We start from the raw sequence: 18194 nt of genomic DNA on the forward strand, positions 1-18194 counted from the left end.
TTTCCTTCATCCTAACTGAAAATATTTATATAAGCTAGTCTTGGGCATGTGTCTGTTCATCATTAATTACAGACATGAGGAAAAGAGCATTAAGATTCCTTTAATTTTTAAATCCAATTTATCCAAAATCCTTCAGAGAAAACACCTAAGTGACACATTTACAGCACTTTGTCGGGCTCCAGGTGAGGTGCCTATGTCATATTGTGTTTCTGCTTTTCCTTGTAGTGTAAGTTTATAATCTGTCCTGTCTGGTCAGAAGACAAAGAGTCTGCATTTTGGCTTTACGAAACATACAAACATAAAACCACACAATGTATTATGCTCTGTGTTCCAAAATGTTTGTGTCATATTTGGCAAGTATGTTCTTGTTTGAAAGATGTGGAAGTGATTAATCGAGGCTTGTTTATCATGAGTTTCTCTCACATTCTTGGAGATAGTTCTGAGCACTGCTTGAGGCCTGAGGCCATATCATTGCCATGAAAATGTATGCATGACAGGAGATAATAGCAGAGTAATATCACCAACCACTGGAGTAGAAGGGACCACTGCTTCTGGAAGTGTTTTCCCCAATTGTTTAGTCCCGTTTCAATGATATCCCCAATGCTAGTGAACATAGAAACACAGGACTCTCCTGTATAATGTGAAAATGTGAATCCTATAGGTTCGTGTTGTGGCCACCAGTTTTAATTATTTCAACTTTGTTTTTGAGAAATAATGTTTTGTCCCCTAATTGTCACGGGTATGGTGAGGACCCAAAAGCAGCACAGGCAGACAGGATATCAGTCGGTAATGACTTTTATTTATCACATCTTAAACAGTATATACAGTGATGAGGAGAAAAGTCTTTGCTCACAGTGATCTGCGAGATCAGTGAAGGAGTGAGTCTGGTGTTGCTGACTGAAGGCAAAGCCGGCAACAGGTGGATTACCTAGCAGGCAGACAGGTCCAGTGGTGGGCTGTGTAGCCGCAGAGCCGAGCAGGTGTGTAACCAAGAGGGGATAGGCGAAACTCGTGGTCGAAGACAGAAGGCTGAGGTAATATCCAGGAGATCGGTCAGGCAGGATAGTCAGAGGCAAGCAGGGTCGGAACCGGGAGATCAGGCAGAAAATCGCTGGAGAGTCTGGTGCAAGCATCTAGAACAATCTGGCAATGAGTGAGAGTGGAGCTGGAGCTTAAATGCAGCCAGAGCAGAGCAGAGAGCACAGGTGAGTGGAGTTGGCTTGATGAGAGGGGTGTGTCTGATTGGCAGATTGAAGCAGGCAGGTGTAGAGTGGTGAGGCAGAGCTGAACTGTGACAGAACCCCCCCCTCAAGGGACGGCTCTCGACGTTCCAAGAAGAATGGACCAAGCCGGGTGGGAGGCGGGGGGCCTGGAGGAGGGCTAATACTCGTCCGAGAGTCCAGCGTCCATCTCCACCTCCCTGGTCCCGGGGAGGGTGTCGTCGTCGTCCTCCTCAGAGTAGGGGGGGCCCGCCCTGTCCTTGGCGTCGTCGCTGTCGTTCGGGGATTCCGACGGAGGATGTGGTCTGGGTCTGGATGTCTGAGTGAGGTTGCGTCGATGGAAATCCCTGATGAGGTTGTGGTCCAAGATGTCCCTCCCAGGGACCCAGGACCTTTCTTCAGGGCCGTAACCCTCCCAGTCCACCAAGTACTGGAATCCCCTCCCACGCCGGCGAGACTGCAGGAGGCGACGGACAGTGTAGGAGGGACCTCCATCGATGAGGCGAGGAGGCGGTGGAGGCGGCGTGGCAGGAACCAGGGCGCTCTCTCGGACCGGTTTTACTTTGGAGACATGAAACGTGGGATGAACTCGCATGGTTCTAGGAAGTTTGAGCCTCACTGCCACCGGGTTGACGATTTCCTGGATCTCGAACGGGCCGATGAAGCGAGGAGCCAGTTTCTTGGATTCCACCCGGAGGGGAAGATCACGGGTGGAGAGCCAAACTTTCTGACCCGGTTGGTAGTCTGGGGCCTTGGAGCGGTGGCGATTGGAGGCCGCGGTGTAGCGGTCAGCGGCCCGGAGTAGAGCCGCCCTGGCTCGGGTCCAGGTCCTGCGACAACGGCGGATGAAGTCCTGGACAGAGGGGCAGGATGCTTCTCTTTCAAGTGCAGGAAAAAGCGGTGGCTGGAACCCATAGGTGCACTCAAAGGGGGAGAGACCGGTGGCGGAGCTGGTCAAGGTGTTGTGGGCGTATTCTACCCATAGAAGCTGTTCGGACCAGGAAGTAGGGTTTTGGGACGTCATGCAGCGTAGTGCCGTTTCCATCTCCTGATTCTTGCGTTCGGTCTGGCCGTTGGACTGGGGGTGGTACCCCGAGGACAGGCTGACGGTGGCTCCCAGGAGCGAGCAGAATTCCCTCCAGAATACTGAGGCGAACTGGGGACCTCGATCAGAGACCACGTCCACTGGGATGCCGTGGAGACGGATGACGTGGAGGAGAAGTAGTTTAGCCGTCTCTTTGGCAGATGGAAGTTTGGGCAGGGGCACGAAATGTGCCATCTTGCTGAACCGATCTACCACCGTTAGGATAGCAGTGTTGCCGCTGGATGGTGGTAGACCGGTGACGAAGTCCAAGGAAACGTGCGACCAGGGACGATGAGGTACAGGCAGAGGATGTAGAAGACCGGCAGGGGCATGGTGAGCCGGCTTGTGCTGGTTGCAGGTGGGACAGGCATTGACGAACTCCCAAATGTCCTCATCCAGTGATGTCCACCAGAACCGGCGCTGCACAACGTCCTTGGTCCGATGGATCCCTGGATGACAGGTGAGTTGAGTGCTGTGGGCCCATTGAAGAACCTCGGATCGGAGGTCAGGCGGGACGAACAGACGGTTGGGAGGGCAAGCGCTGGGTCCGGGCTGGTCTTGGGCGGCGGCCCTGACCTTCTCCTCGATCTCCCAGGTGAGTGTGGCCACCAGACGGGAAGAAGGCAGGATAGTGTCTGGGTCGGCCCTGTCCCCCTCCTTTTCCAAGAACTGACGGGACAGGGCGTCGGGCTTGACGTTGCGGGACCCCGGTCGATAGGAGAGGGAAAAGTTGAAGCGGGTCAGGAAGAGTGCCCATCGGGCCTGGCGGGAGTTCAGTCTTTTAGCGGACCGGAGGTATTCAAGGTTCTTATGGTCCGTCCATACCAGAAACGGCAGTTTAGTCCCCTCGAGCCAGTGTCGCCACTCTTCTAAGGCCAACTTGACGGCGAGGAGCTCTCGGTTCCCAATGTCATAATTCCTCTCTGCCGGGGTCAAACGTCGGGAATAGAAGGCGCAGGGGTGCAACTTCTGGTCGGAGGCCGCTCTCTGGGACAAGACGGCCCCCACTCCTAGGTCGGAAGCGTCCACCTCGACCACGAACTGCCGTTCAGGGTCCGGCATTTGGAGGATGGGGGCAGAGGTGAACCGTGTCTTCAGGGCCTGAAAAGAGTCATTGGCGGCCGTGGACCAGAGGAAGGGCACCTTGGAGGAGGTAAGAGCTGTGAGGGGGGCCGCCACCGAACTGTAGCCCCTGATGAACCTCCGGTAGAAGTTGGCGAAGCCCAGGAAGCGTTGAAGCTGCTTGCGGGAATCAGGGGCGGGCCAAGTGGTGACGGCAGAAACCTTGGCTGAGTCCATCTCCACGGTCCCTCTCCCTACGACGTACCCCAGGAAGGAGACAGACGAGGCGTGAAACTCACACTTCTCGGCTTTAACGTACAGGGAGTTTTCCAGGAGACGTTGGAGGACCTTCTGGACGTGATGCACATGTTCCTCTCTGGAGCGGGAGAAGATCAGGATATCATCGAGGTACACGAAGACGAACCTGTTGAGCATGTCCCTGAGCACGTCATTAACCAAGGCCTGGAAGACAGCAGGAGCGTTGGTGAGGCCGAAGGGCATCACCAGGTACTCGTAGTGACCGGTGGGGGTATTGAACGCCGTCTTCCACTCGTCCCCCTCGCGGATCCGGACCAGGTGATAAGCGTTGCGCAGGTCAAGCTTGGTGAATATGGTGGACCCCTCTAGGAGCTCGAAAGCAGAGGAGATGAGAGGCAGGGGGTACCGGTTCTTGATAGTAATGTCATTTAATCCACGATAATCAATGCAGGGGCGGAGTGTCTTGTCTTTTTTCTCTACGAAGAAGAAACCGGCTCCAGCCGGAGACGAGGAGGGGCGGATGATGCCCGCCGCTAGACCATCGGTGATATATGTCTCCATCGCCCCCCTCTCAGGAACGGACAGGGAATACAGACGTCCTCTGGGCGGCGTGGCACCGGGCTGGAGGTTAATGGCGCAGTCATAGGGCCGATGTGGGGGAAGGGAGGTTGCCTTGGCCTTACTGAAGACCTCCCTGAAGTCCAGATACTCAGCCGGGACCCCCAGCACATCGGTTGAAGAACTGGTCCCGGCAGAAGGTTGTGGTGTGGCGGCTTGCTTGAGGCAGACCTGGTGACAAGATGAACTCCACCCCAGGATCGCCCCTGTGGTCCAATCAAGGTGTGGATTGTGACGTCGGAGCCATGGGAACCCCAGGAGGAGAGGATGACGAGGAGAGTGCAGGATGTGAAACTGGAGTGTTTCATGGTGGTTCCCGGAAATTAACATCCGTATAGGCGCTGTCATGTGGGTCACAGTACCCAGAAGTCGGCCATCCAGAGCGTTGGTGGAGACTGGAGCTGGCAGGGGAATCCGACCGACACCCAGCTGCTGAGCTAGGTTAGAGTCCATAATGTTGGCATCAGAGCCAGAGTCAATGAGTGTGGCGAGGGTCTGGGATCCCTCAGGCAGTAGCAGGCGGACCTGACACAGGGATCGTGAGCTGGGGGAGGAGCTAGATGTATGACTCACCAGGAACTCCTCCCTTCCTGGTGAGCCCGACCTTTTAGCGGACACCTGGAAATAAAGTGTCCCGCTTGGCCACAATACAGGCAGAGGTTCCCCTCGCGGCGTCTCTTCCTTTCTTCAGGAGTTAGGCTGGCCCGACCAACCTGCATGGGTTCAGGCTCCCCTGAAGACCGGCTGCCAGAAGGCGTCGATACCCCGGAAGCCGCTGGTGACGGGGCGAGCTGGCGTCGTCCCGTGAGCCCCTGATGTTTCTCCCGCTGTCTCGCTTGAATGCGCCGATCGATGCGGGACGCCAGCTCGATGATGCCGTCGAGAGTGGTGGGGAGTTCGTACGAAATCAGTTCGTCCTTAATGTAGTCAGCGAGCCCCATCAGAAATGCGTCGCACTGGGCAGCCTGGTTCCACTCACTGGAGCTAGCCTGGGTGCGGAAGTGGATGGAGTAGTCGGCCACTGAACGAGACCCTTGGTTCAGACCCAGAAGCCCTCCAGAAGCATCCGGACCTCGGGAAGCTTCTCCGAACACTTTGCGGAGCTCGGCGGCGAAGGCTTGGAAAGAGGAGCACGCTGGAGTGCGACGCTCCCACTCGGCTGTTCCCCACAGCCGAGCGCGCCCCGTCAGATGATTCACGGTGAACGCCACCCTGGCGTCCTCAGAAGCGAAGGTGTGGGGCTGGAGAGCGAACAGGATGGAGCAGTTCGTGAGGAACGGGCGGCAGCCCTCCGCGTCCCCGGCGTAGCGTTCAGGAACCCCCACCCGAGGTTCCGAGGCGAGAGCAGAGGCAGAGGCAGAGGCAGCCGGAGCTGGTGGAGGCTGGACTGGTTCCGGAGGCAGAGGGACAGCTTGAGCAAAAGCTGCGGCGAGCTGTTGGACCTGCGAGGCTAGCGAGGTAAACGCCTGCTCCTGTTTAGCCACTGCCAGTCGGACATCTGCTGAGTTTGAAAGCAGCAGCGCCTCGTGGTGCTGGAGCATCGCCTCTACCTTCTCCAGGCGATCCATAGCCGTGTGTGCTGGGTCCATGTCTGGCCAGATTGTACTGTCACAGGTATGGTGAGGACCCAAAAGCAGCACAGGCAGACAGGATATCAGTCGGTAATGACTTTTATTTATCACCGGAGTCTTAAACAGTATATACAGTGATGAGGAGAAAAGTCTTTGCTCACAGTGATCTGCGAGATCAGTGAAGGAGTGAGTCTGGTGTTGCTGACTGAAGGCAAAGCCGGCAACAGGTGGATTACCTAGCAGGCAGACAGGTCCAGTGGTGGGCTGTGTAGCCGCAGAGCCGAGCAGGTGTGTAACCAAGAGGGGATAGGCGAAACTCGTGGTCGAAGACAGAAGGCTGAGGTAATATCCAGGAGATCGGTCAGGCAGGATAGTCAGAGGCAAGCAGGGTCGGAACCGGGAGATCAGGCAGAAAATCGCTGGAGAGTCTGGTGCAAGCATCTAGAACAATCTGGCAATGAGTGAGAGTGGAGCTGGAGCTTAAATGCAGCCAGAGCAGAGCAGAGAGCACAGGTGAGTGGAGTTGGCTTGATGAGAGGGGTGTGTCTGATTGGCAGATTGAAGCAGGCAGGTGTAGAGTGGTGAGGCAGAGCTGAACTGTGACACTAATGTTCGGTGGCCAACAAGTGCAGACGCGTTGCAACTTAAGAAAAAACATGCAAATACACAAAACACAAGCAAATTAAGAAAACATCTTCATCAATTTGACAGCACATGTGGAGCATTTAGGAAACGTACTGAAAATACAAACAAAACATCCACATACACTCAAATTCGGAAAAATGTGCAAATACAGAAAAATGCATGGTCAGTCACAGCAGCAGTGGGCAAGACAAAAAAGTCAGCCAGCCTTGTCCAGTCATTCTGATCTTGCCAAAGAGTAAAACGCAGAAGTTTAGAAGAAATGTTAGTACGTTTCTGCAAAAAGATAAAACTTAAAACTTAAAAACTTAAAAGTTAAAACTGCAACTTGCAACTTTACGTGTGTTTAGGTTGAATTTTCTATTTTTCTCACAACGCCGCCCCTGCTTCTTTGTTTAGGCACAACAACCACTTGGTCAGGGTTAGAGAAACATCGTTATTGACTTAAAATACCTGATCCTGATGGAGATGGTCTGACTTCCCGTGAAAAATAGCCTGCTTAGATCACCACAAAAGCGGATGGGAATGTCGCAGGTCTCCTGAAATTAATCACCCCCTTTTCATGTCACAAACATGCCTGGACATGTCCCCAGGTCACACCCAGTTTTGTCACCACAAAACATCTGGGAATGTTCCCATGTGTCCCTAATAACATCCACTGGTGTGACTCCGACTGTATGCCATGTTTGCTATAAATGTCAGCCTGGGACGTATCTCTGGTTTGCAGAAATGTTTTATCCTGGCAAACGGGCTGTATTTCTAGCCAAAATGCACATTGGGAGGTGGAGATGACCTTGGGGGCTGTGGCTCAGAGGGTAGAGCGGATGGTGGTCCAATCCCCGGCCCCTGCAGTCTACATGTCAAAGTGTCCTTGGGCAAGATACTGAACCCCAAATTGCTCCCGGTGGCTCTGCCATTAGTGTGTGAGTGTGTATGAATGGTTATTACTCCTGATGAGCAGGTGGTACCCTGCATGGTAACCTCTGCCACCAGTGTATGAATGTGTGTGTGTGACACTAGAAAGCGCTATATAAATACATTCTGTCTTATAGTGTTTCCTTTTCTGTCCATAGGCTTGTCCTTCACCTTTTCATCAGAGAGCCAGATATTTTCTGATTTAGTTAGATTTTCCTGCTGATTCAAGTTGTAGAAGGGCTCCAAATGGGAGTCATTTGGAGTCCCATAATCCTTTATGGGAAAAAATTATTTGGACTTCTAAACTGGAGCACCCAAATAGGTGCCCCCTCTATGCAACTCTATTGGCTTTCAGTCTTTACGCTGAGCTAGACTTCTTCCATTATAGAACATGTGCTCACCCCAGGTTGCTAAATCCAACAAATTCACAGATATAAAGGGGACATAATGGAGGTAGATAGGGCCCTGAATTTTCCCCACTAATTAAAAAAAAAATATACAACTACAATTATAATAATATCGTTAAGACGAGCATGACCTGCAGAATACTAAAAAACAGTTTATCAGTGCTGGCATGCAGCATGGGCTCCCTTTCACACACCAGGTGTTACAGAAAAACAAATACACCTGTGCTCCAGTTTTGGTCATTTTCATACCCAACCTCCTCTGCAAGCCTTAGAGATCCAGTATCACAAGCAAAGTTCACTGAAAGATGACAAATCTTTGTGTTGTGTACACCAACGTCATATCTCAAAGCCCACAGAGCCGTAAGAATGTGTTAACACTATTCAAATAAATGTGATTCATAGCCTTCTTTCAACCAGTGCACAACGTAACTCCAGGATGATTATTCTCTCTCCATTTCTACTACTACAACTTCTACTGCTCTTCAAGTGAAAGTCTTCCTTTCTGGTAACATTATAATAATATAAGAAATAGGAAGAGGGCACAGTATTTGTGCATTTAACAAATATTACTCCATATAGTGACAGGTGTAAAACATTTCAATGTTTAAAACAAACAAACAAACACATTGTAATTTTCATTTGAAAGTCTCAGAGTCTGCAGCTAAAATGCTAATGTTTAACAGGTACAATGTTTAGCATTTTATTTTAGGGTGTTAGGATAATAACATGTGCTCGTTATGCTTGGTGACATTCATCCTAAGGCATGATGATGAACACAAATATGGTATGTTTGTATTTTGGGGTGTAATTACAAGCCTTTACTTAGCCCATAACTTGTTTGTATAACTCGTTACCCTCACCATGGACACATGTTTTAGGTCCACGTTGTCTGTTTGTCTTGACAGGATTACAAAAAAAATACTTGTCCACTTTCATGAAACTATGTGGAAGAGTTTAGCATGGGCCAAGAAAAATTCTTTTTTGAACCGAATTTTGGATCCAAATGATAGAGCAGATATATCAATAATGTTTCATCTCCATTAACAAAATGAGATAGAGCATTTGGTATCTATCAAATAAAAGTCATATATCTTAAAATCCAGTAAATGGTAGTGGCCAAGTTCAACAGTGACAAAATGATGTGAGGACTCCATATCACCACCCACATTCACAGGTACCAGTAATCCTCTGGGGATGCCACCACCTGTAGTTACTCCAACTTCTCAGAGAAAGCAGTGTCATGTCTCGTCACCTGAGGTCATGATTTCATTTTTCCTGTTTTATTGTGGTGTCTAACTCTCCTCTCGTTTAAGATTTCCTTCCTGTCCTTGTGTGTTTCCCGCCACTGTGATCATCTGCCCCACCCTGATGTGTTGCACCTGTGCCTCATTGTCCCCTCCCTCTTGTGTATACAGTCTTTGTGCTCCCCTGTCTCCTTGCCAGTTTGTCTTTACCTGTCTGTAGCAAGCGTTCTAGCATCATTCCTTGTGTGTTTTTGACCTCTTGTGTTTTTCACCCTGTTTTTAGACCGGACTGGCAAGTAAACTTAAGAAAAACCTTGAACAGTTTTTTTAATCGTGCTTTTTGAAACCTGTGTGCTAAGTTTCTGTCAGTTCAGAACACAGCCCACACAATGAACCCAGCCGACTCCGCCACATTATGAGCCGCCAGTCGCGTTCAAGGAGTGCTTCTAAATGGAATTATAAATGGACATTCATTTCTATAGTTTTTTTTCAGTCTACTGAACGCTCAAAGGGCTTTACAACACTTGTCACATTCACCCATTCACACACACACTTTCATACAATGGCAGCGGCTGACATGTAAGTTGTAATTTGGGGTTCAGTATCTTGCTGCAGTTGGGGGAATCAAACCAACGACCTTCTGATTACTGGACAATCCGCTCTACCTCTCCCTCCTGAGCTACAGCCGCCCCTAAACCAACATGAAGACCAGCTGTCATCTTGGTCTGCCTTTGTCTCCAGGAAATCAATGGTCACCACATGGGGCTCCAGACCATGTTATTATCCAAAGTGAGTGTACTCACCGAGCAGATGCAGCAGCTTCTGGCTCGGTTCGGTTCCCCCGGTTATTTCTCCGGTTATCTCCCCACCAGCACTCATTCCAATGGTGTCGGCAGTAGCAGCTGCAGTGGTTTCAGCTCCGACTCCAGTGTCTCTTCCTGTAGCACTGCCACTTTCCTGACCGGGACTTTTTTCCGGAGATGCCACTAACTGCAGAGCCTTCCTGGACCAGTGTGGTCTCCACTTCGAGCTTCGTCCAGTGACTTTTCCCTCTGAGCGCTCCAAGGCGCCTACATCATGTCCCTCCTCTCCGGGCAAGCTGAGGCATGGGCTACCACTGAGTGGGCTTGAAATTCCTCCATCTGCCAGTCCCTCAAGCTCTTCACCTTGTGTAAGGTATTCGACCACTCAACTCCAGGCCCAGACATCAGATGTCTAGAGAGGGATATCTGATGACATTGCAGGGTCAGTGTCCCTATGAACCAATAAGCTACACTATATCCAACCGGCCCATTCTCAGTCCCAGTTTATCAAATACAGAAGCCTGGTCAGTTGCCTAGCACTTCTTATTGACACTGCAGGTACCCCTCTAGCATAATTGGTGGAATCTCCCCTCTAACACACTAGTATAAAGAATAAGAGCAGTTTGAGTTGGAGGGTGGTTGGGTGTCAGCACTGAATGTTTTTAAGTTATGTTGTGTAAGTACGCTTTGAAACAGGGGCCAGAAAAGATTAAGATTGGGGGTCCGTTTTGCTGCTGACTATAATGTTTCAAATTTCAAGACAGGCCTACTTGCCAACACAATTATGTCATTGTGGCTGGCAGATTTACATTATAGTGTTTGCAGAGGCCAGCGCAAGAACCTTGCAACAATCCTTACTCTCCACATGACATTTCAACTGCTTTCATCTCTTACTCTCCAACCGACCTGCTTTAAGCGCTTACACATATTTTTAAACTATTTTCATCTCTTCGACCACATCGACATGAAGCCATCTAAATAAACACAGTTTTCATGGGAAAATGACTTGCATCCAGATTAGCATTTTGAGGTCATTTTAGTTGAGACCTCCATCCACAGAGAATCACCTGAACAACAGAAAAAAATGCTAAATCTTTTCTTCTTTGCCCACAGTTCAGTTTGCAAGCAACAAAGATGCATCACAACCAACTTAGGTGAAAGAGTGGGTCAGACATACCCGCCAGATCAAATCACTATTTAATGATCAAGTCAACAAACCAGGAAATACAGGTCAACAGCTGTACCAACATTAAAACGAGTGATCACAGAGAAAGTTGTCTTCTTAATTTCACTGCCTCACGGCCAGCTGTGACTGGCAGCTACACTCAGCCAACGTCACAAGTCTTTTTTACATATTTTCTTGTCTCTGTTGTCAGACAACTGAACACACAAAGAGCAGTTCTTTAGTTAAGTCTCATGAGCACTTCTTATTAACCAGCAGTCATTCCAAAGCTGCTACACTTTGTTTATAAAATCACTATTTTACATCATTATTTGTCATCATTCAAGCATTACCTTGTAATTGTAAAGTGAAAAAAGCATAAATGCAGTAACAACAGCTGTGAAGTGCATTCAGCTGTATTAACATTTAAAATGAGTGAGCACAGTGACCGTTAGAGGTGACAGCAAAACAATCGAGCGTAGTTGCCACACAGCCCTTGATCCTTGAAAATCTATCCTATGGATAGATCGTAAGGATCTATCCATCCTTCAATTATTTCAACTCCTTTTATTGCTTGCTTGTCAAAATTAACTTTGCTTCCCATGTATTTTAGTTTTCCTTAAAAATGGATTGCTGGATTTTGCTTGAACTCCAGTAAAATATAAAAATAAAATCACATTTGGATCTATAACCTACTCATATCAACTCTCCAACAGCAGCTCCAGTGCTCTGTCTGTGTACACAGGATGCGTTCAGGCACATCACTGAGTGTGGGTCAGCCATGTTTAGGCAGCGTTTACAGCCCAACACACAGTCACTGTTCTTACACATGAATAGTGGAAGAGAATCGACCTGAATGACTCTTCACCTGACAGGTACACTGCTCTCATCTCTTCTTTAACTGAGAGCTCATCTGCTTTGACTGATTACATTTCAACTGACACTTCCAGCCCAGTAATAGACTCGTCAGGTTGGCCTCATCAGGGACGGGGACGACAGAGCCTACAGAGGACTTATTCAGGACTTTGTGGACTGGTGCCAGTGGAACCACCTCCAGCTCAATGCCGGGAAGACCAAAGAGCTGGTGGGGGATTTCCGCAGGTGCAAACAACCCTGCACACAGGTGAACATCCTGGGAACGGACATTGAGATGGTGACGTCTTACAAGTACCTGGGAGTTCACCTGAACAATAAACTGGACTGGACTGATCACACTGCAGCAACATACAAGAAAGGTCAGAGCAGGCTCCATCTGCTGAGGAAGCTCAGGTCCTTTGGAGTGCAGGGAGCACTCCTGACTTCTTTCTATGACTCTATGGTGTAGTCTGCTGGAGCAGCAGCATCTCGGCAGCAGATAGGAAGAGACTTGATAAACTAATCAAGAAGGCCAGCTCCATCCTGGGATGCCCTCTTGACCCAGTGCAGGTGGTGGGAGAGAGCAGGATGATGGATAAGCTGTCATCGCTGCAGGTGAAGGAGTCCCACCCCCTGCAGGTCACTATCACCGCACTGGTCAGCTCCTTCAGCGACAGGTTGATACATCCCAAGTGTGTGAAGGAGAGGTATCGCAGGTCCTTCCTTCCTGCTGCTATTAGACTGTACAACCAGCACTGCTCCCAGTAGACCTCACATGTGCACTGTGCAATACAAAACTCTACACATATCCATATACATTTTGGTTTGCACTAACTGGACAATTTTTAATACTCATATTTATTAGTTGTAAATAAAAATACCACACTGTTTATAATTACACTGTTCATATTGTAAATATTACTACAGTGTTCATATTGTAAATATTATGTATATACGAGTCAATTCTATTTCTTATCTTCTTATTATATTGTTTACTTTTTACTTTTTATTATTGTTTATTGTAATTACTGTCCTTTGGCTGCTGTGACAAAGAAATTTCCCCATGTGCCGGACAAATAAAAGGAATTCTGACTACCTTTCTACTGGGGTTAGTGCCTGAACTCCAGCTGATACCACAGCTTCATGCAGTGCTCACACTGCAACTCAAACTTCTTCAGTGCCTCCATTTTATTTTATTTTAACGCCTTGTAGTCATTGTATTTAGACTGCCACTTCAACTATTTTCAGCATTTCAATTTTTTCAAGGTTAAACTGAAAATCAGCAACAACACGTATACGTTTAAACATTTTCTAGTTCTAGTACATGTAAGTATCAACATTGATAATGAGGATGTACCTATATGTTATACCTCAGTGTCTGTCATAAAGTGTTAAACTGAATATTGCTGCTCCTGGGGTGCTTTTATTTTGCGTACATATGGATTATTGTACATCCAGTAAAAGCAAAAAAACTATTACAGTATTACATCAAAACAATTAAATAATGACCTACCATCTAAAAAAACATATAGAGCTGCTCTCTGGAGGCTGCAAGGAGAAAGAGATGGAGAGTGTGCTTGTAGAGAGAGAGCCAATGAGAGAGGGAAGGCAGTGTGTGTTTGCACTGAGGACGTGGATGCGTGTGTGCCCCATGTGCGCGCAGAGAAAGAAAGAAAGAAAGAAAGAAAGAAAGAAAGAAAGAAAGAAAGAAAGAAAGAAAGAAAAAGAAATACAAAACGCGTGAGTGAGTGAGTGAGTGAGGGAGGGAGGGAGGGAGGGAGGGGGCCGTCCTTTCTACACTGGACACATTATTTAGCATGAAGTCACCCCTCTCCCCCACCCCCACCCCCTCTATACTCTGTGTGGGGATCAAGCCTCACTCCTCCACAGCCTTCATGTCTGACAGCACAGAGGGAGGAAGAAGAGGAAGAAGGGAACAGACGGACTGACTGACTGACGCCTTTTCTGACTTTTTGACGTACCGAGGAACTTTTTGTCCATGTCACCAGCAAACCTGAGGCCAGGACACCCATCAGCCTGCAGTAAAGCTCTTTGCCTTTTCCACGGATTAATTTAATCACACCGGGATTCGATGTAAGTGCAAATAACCGCACTTCACCCCCTCTCTCCTCTCTCGTCTTTTCTTTCTCTTCCTCCATCACTTTTTGTCTTTGTGCGTCTGGAATCCATCCAACGCCTTTTGATTTGTCCCTAAAAGTTGACAACGCTCTACCGCGGTACAAGTTGCAGCGTCCCATGATACCAGCACAGCTCGATTCTTCATTTATTTACAGGTTAAAGTGCCATGAATGAGCTTTAAGAAATCTGGCTGTGGCTTGAAACACAGAAAAAGGAAAATGTGAACAGCAGTGCTTTTGCTGTGCGTCCATGGAGCAGATCAGGATGCTGATGAGAGGCGACACCTCAGACAGTGAGACATATTTAAAAGCATGTCTTACATCTTCCGTTGAGACTTAATGTTCACCGTGATTACGAAATGCAAAAAAGATCGAAGTCGTCCTGCAGCACTGAATTCTCCGTGTGTTCGTGTTGGAGGCCCGCGGGGTGTGTGTGTGTGTGTGTGTGTGTGTGTGGGGGGGGGGGGGTTTATAAGTGCGGCGCTGTTAACTATCCTCTCTGTGTCTTGGTTTGTTCTTTAAAACTCCAGGAGCTCGCACAGGCGGACGTAGGAAATATCAGGGCCGTCAAAAATATTTGGAGATGTGGAGGAAATTGATAGGTGGCAGGTGGCTGACCGCGAGCCGTACCCCCATCTCCAACCTCCCGACGCGCGCGCACACAAACACATTTACCAAAACGCCAACCTCGAATATCAAACATTTAAATAAAAATATTGTGACGAGATTATTTCAGGTTTTAACGTTTTATATGAGCATTGTAGGACGGTGGAAACAGGAGTTTATACACCGCTGTTACTACTACAACTAGGCTGATGTTAACAGCAATGATAATAAAAACAATAATTATATCAACAACAATATAACGATAATAATAGTAATAATAACAATTCTAGTAATAATTAAATCGATGTTTCTCTGTGTCTCGAACACTGGGTCTTTATATTGTAAATGTGCTGTGGTTGCTGACGGCCGCTGGTTGTTCGGAGGCTCCGGGCCGCTCGTTCTTCCTTCAAAAATAAATAAAGCAATAAAAATAGAGTCGTAGTGGAAATGATAAGAGCATGTTAAATAAAGAGGGGAACCCGCAATGCAGGTTCTGTATCCACAAGTTGTTTTAAGCTTCATTATTTTAAATATATGTATTTTAGAATAGCTAAATGTCTATTCCGCATTTCAAGATTTACCTTTATTTTACTCATTAATTTAGGATCGTCTCTGAAGCTCGCGCTGTTCGCTTTCTTTTCTAGTTGCCCACCACAGGCTGAAGAAGCGCCGGGTTAGATTTCCTCCGGGAGGCCTTCAGTTAGTCTCCTCTTTTGCATCTGATCCCGGGTCAGGGCATATGAAAATAGGATTTGTTTAATCGAAGTTCACGTTTGGCCTCAGGGTACGATGTAAATATTTCTTCTAGTGCTGATCACCCAACCATGTGCCACAGAGGCGAGTGTGAAGGCCCCGGCCTGCTGGAGGCCGACACCGCCGCACACACAGCTCAAACACGTTCACATCTTTATTTCATTTTAAAATCGTCTGTTTGTTTTCCCTTTCAGCCAAGAAATTTACTTCATGCCACCTAACAGTCAGGAACTTCTTGTATTTGACCTAACTCGCGTAATTCCATCAATCATCCAGGAACAGCACAATGTGCGGCCAGAAGTGCGCATTCATTTACAGTCTGAGCGGCTGTTGTGCCTTTTCATTTCGATGTGTTCAAGTCATTTAAATATATTGAGTGGAAAGGGAAACTCACCTGACACTTGATTTTCACAAGAACAATATGAGGGCCTGAACGTCACGGTGCATGTGTTCATTAAACGGACTATCATCATGCGTTCTGCCTGAGCCTGGAACAAATGATAAATATAAATGATCATTTCCTTTATTTAGACACTGTGAGTCACCTCAGAGACAGGTATTCCAGGTTTACTATAATAAAGGTTCGCTGTTAATCACTGGTGGACTTGTTCTTCCCCGGCTGTGTGCAGGAGGCAGTGATTGTGCTCAGGACTGCTCGGCCTCACTCAATCATATGCAAATGGCTGTTATAGGAGGGCAGAAATTAACATCTACAAACATTGGACTGAAATTCCATCTGCCACCTCTTCGAGGAGGCCCTTAATAAGTTCTCAGACAGCAAAGTGACACACATCTTAATCAACTCTTAATCCCGGGAATTAATTCTCGACGCGTTTATGAATAATTCCCGGGCTAATGCCTTCAGGCCGTGGAAATGCAAGCAGTCTGCCGCGCGCACCGCCAGATGGACCCGGCAATCTCCCGAAAAATGAGAGGATTTTTCCTTCCATTATTGTATTTTCTATTATTATCAGCAGATATATATTTTAATGAGATCGGTGTCACCGGGCGAGTGCTTATGCAAAGCGCTCCATCTTATGCAAACAGAGACTCATCTTGCTGTTGATTTGCGTCCTTTTCTAAACAGGAGGCCCCCAGCAGTTAGAGTAAACACAGTCCCACCGAGCAATGTTTCAGGCTTTATGGAGGCGGCTGAACAGCATGTCAGGTGGAGATGGTGGTAGAGTGCACCAGGAAATAGCCTGGGCCCTCTGTTATCCTCTGTAGGCTAGTAGGCTAGATGAAGAGGAGGGTTGGAGCTGAGATCAGCTCATGTTCACTTTTCATTTTCATAAACTTGATGTAGGGGTTAGCTCACACTCACATGTATCAGCACAGAGGGGAATCAGCATCAACACCGGCTATGTGATCAATCCAGCTGTCAGCTACTGAGCACTTCAGTCTGCTTGTTAGCTCAGTGATAGCTTGTTGGCCATATTGAGCTCGCAGGGAGGGGACAGAAGGGCTCTTGATTTTGGAAATATAATCATGTGGCACCCCTGATGTGCGTGTGTGTAGCTGGGAGGGGAGGGGAGGCGGGTGGAGGGTGGAGGCGTACTGACACCTTGTTCTGGACAAAATGACTGGCTTGAATCACCCGCAAGCCCCTCGTTGCCAAGCCAGCCAGCCTCTCAGCACCACATTGACACCAGGCCGTCTGTCCATCCATCACTGCCTCGGCGGATATATCCCCCCGGACTGGCTCCCGTTCATATTTCTGACCAAAATACTGGACCTTGCTGATAGTAGACTGGGGCTCTGCACTCACAAAGGGACAGCTGTTGCTCTGTCAGGCAAGTACCCTGACTGAAGTGTTCCAGCAGCCACTGGGACTGGTTTGTGGAGTGTCTTTGATTTAAAAACCCAGATAAACGACTCAGCACACATCTACAGCAAGGTAACGCTGTTTGAATCCAGATTAGATGGACTCATTTTTAACTTTAAAGAGTTAAATATCACTTTTATGTTGCTTGTGTGTTGAATTTGTCTCTTGTCGCCTTCTTTTCCCGTACATTAGTCCTGAGTTGTGCTACTTTCAACAATGGGAAACCTCAGTCGTGCCTCTTAGAAAAGGACAAGAAACAGTTTTACCGTTGTTGAAAGAAGTCAGAATAATAAGTGATGGCATGAGTTGTTTCTGTTGGTTATGAACAAAGTGCTGCAGCTCTGTCACGAGGCTGCTGAAACGTCAGATCAGGGTTGTCTGAAAAACTCAAACACAAAATGAGATAAATGTAAAATCAAGCTTATTCAACCAGGCAGAATGTATGGCTTACAGGAAAGATGAAAACAGACACATTGTTTTCTGTCATCCATCGAAACAAAAGAAAAAAGGATATAGAATATTTGTGCGGTTATGAACAAGGGAATAACTGATCTTTCTAACCCACGAGTCAACTTTACCCTCCAAATCCATATCAGAGGCTCATTAATCCAAAGCCACAACACACAGGGAGTGTGCTTACTGAGGTAATCTCTTTTCTGGGAGATTCAACCTCATCCTTCGTCTTGCATCTGCTTTCCCAGGGACGCAGCGATGGCCTCTGGCCGACAGCAGAATACCCATTTTCCTGTCTGCTAATCTTTTGTGAAATTCTCTGATCATTCTCACGGATGCTAAACAAAAAACAGATGCAAGTCTTTCTTTAAAGTCTCTGGCGAATGTTACGTAAGCAGTGACAAATATTAAACATGCATTAGGCAGCATTTTTAGGGGTTGAGGCATTGTTTGTCAAAAAGAAGACGGCAGATGTGTCTGATGGAAGAAAACGTTGACTCACCTATCAGATGTCACAGATATTCAGTGGTAATAAGGTGCTAAACCTTTAATCAGAACATGCAGGTTGGCTTTAGTGC

Source organism: Pagrus major, chromosome 15, assembly GCF_040436345.1.
Source record: "Pagrus major chromosome 15, Pma_NU_1.0".
NCBI lineage: Eukaryota > Metazoa > Chordata > Actinopteri > Spariformes > Sparidae > Pagrus > Pagrus major.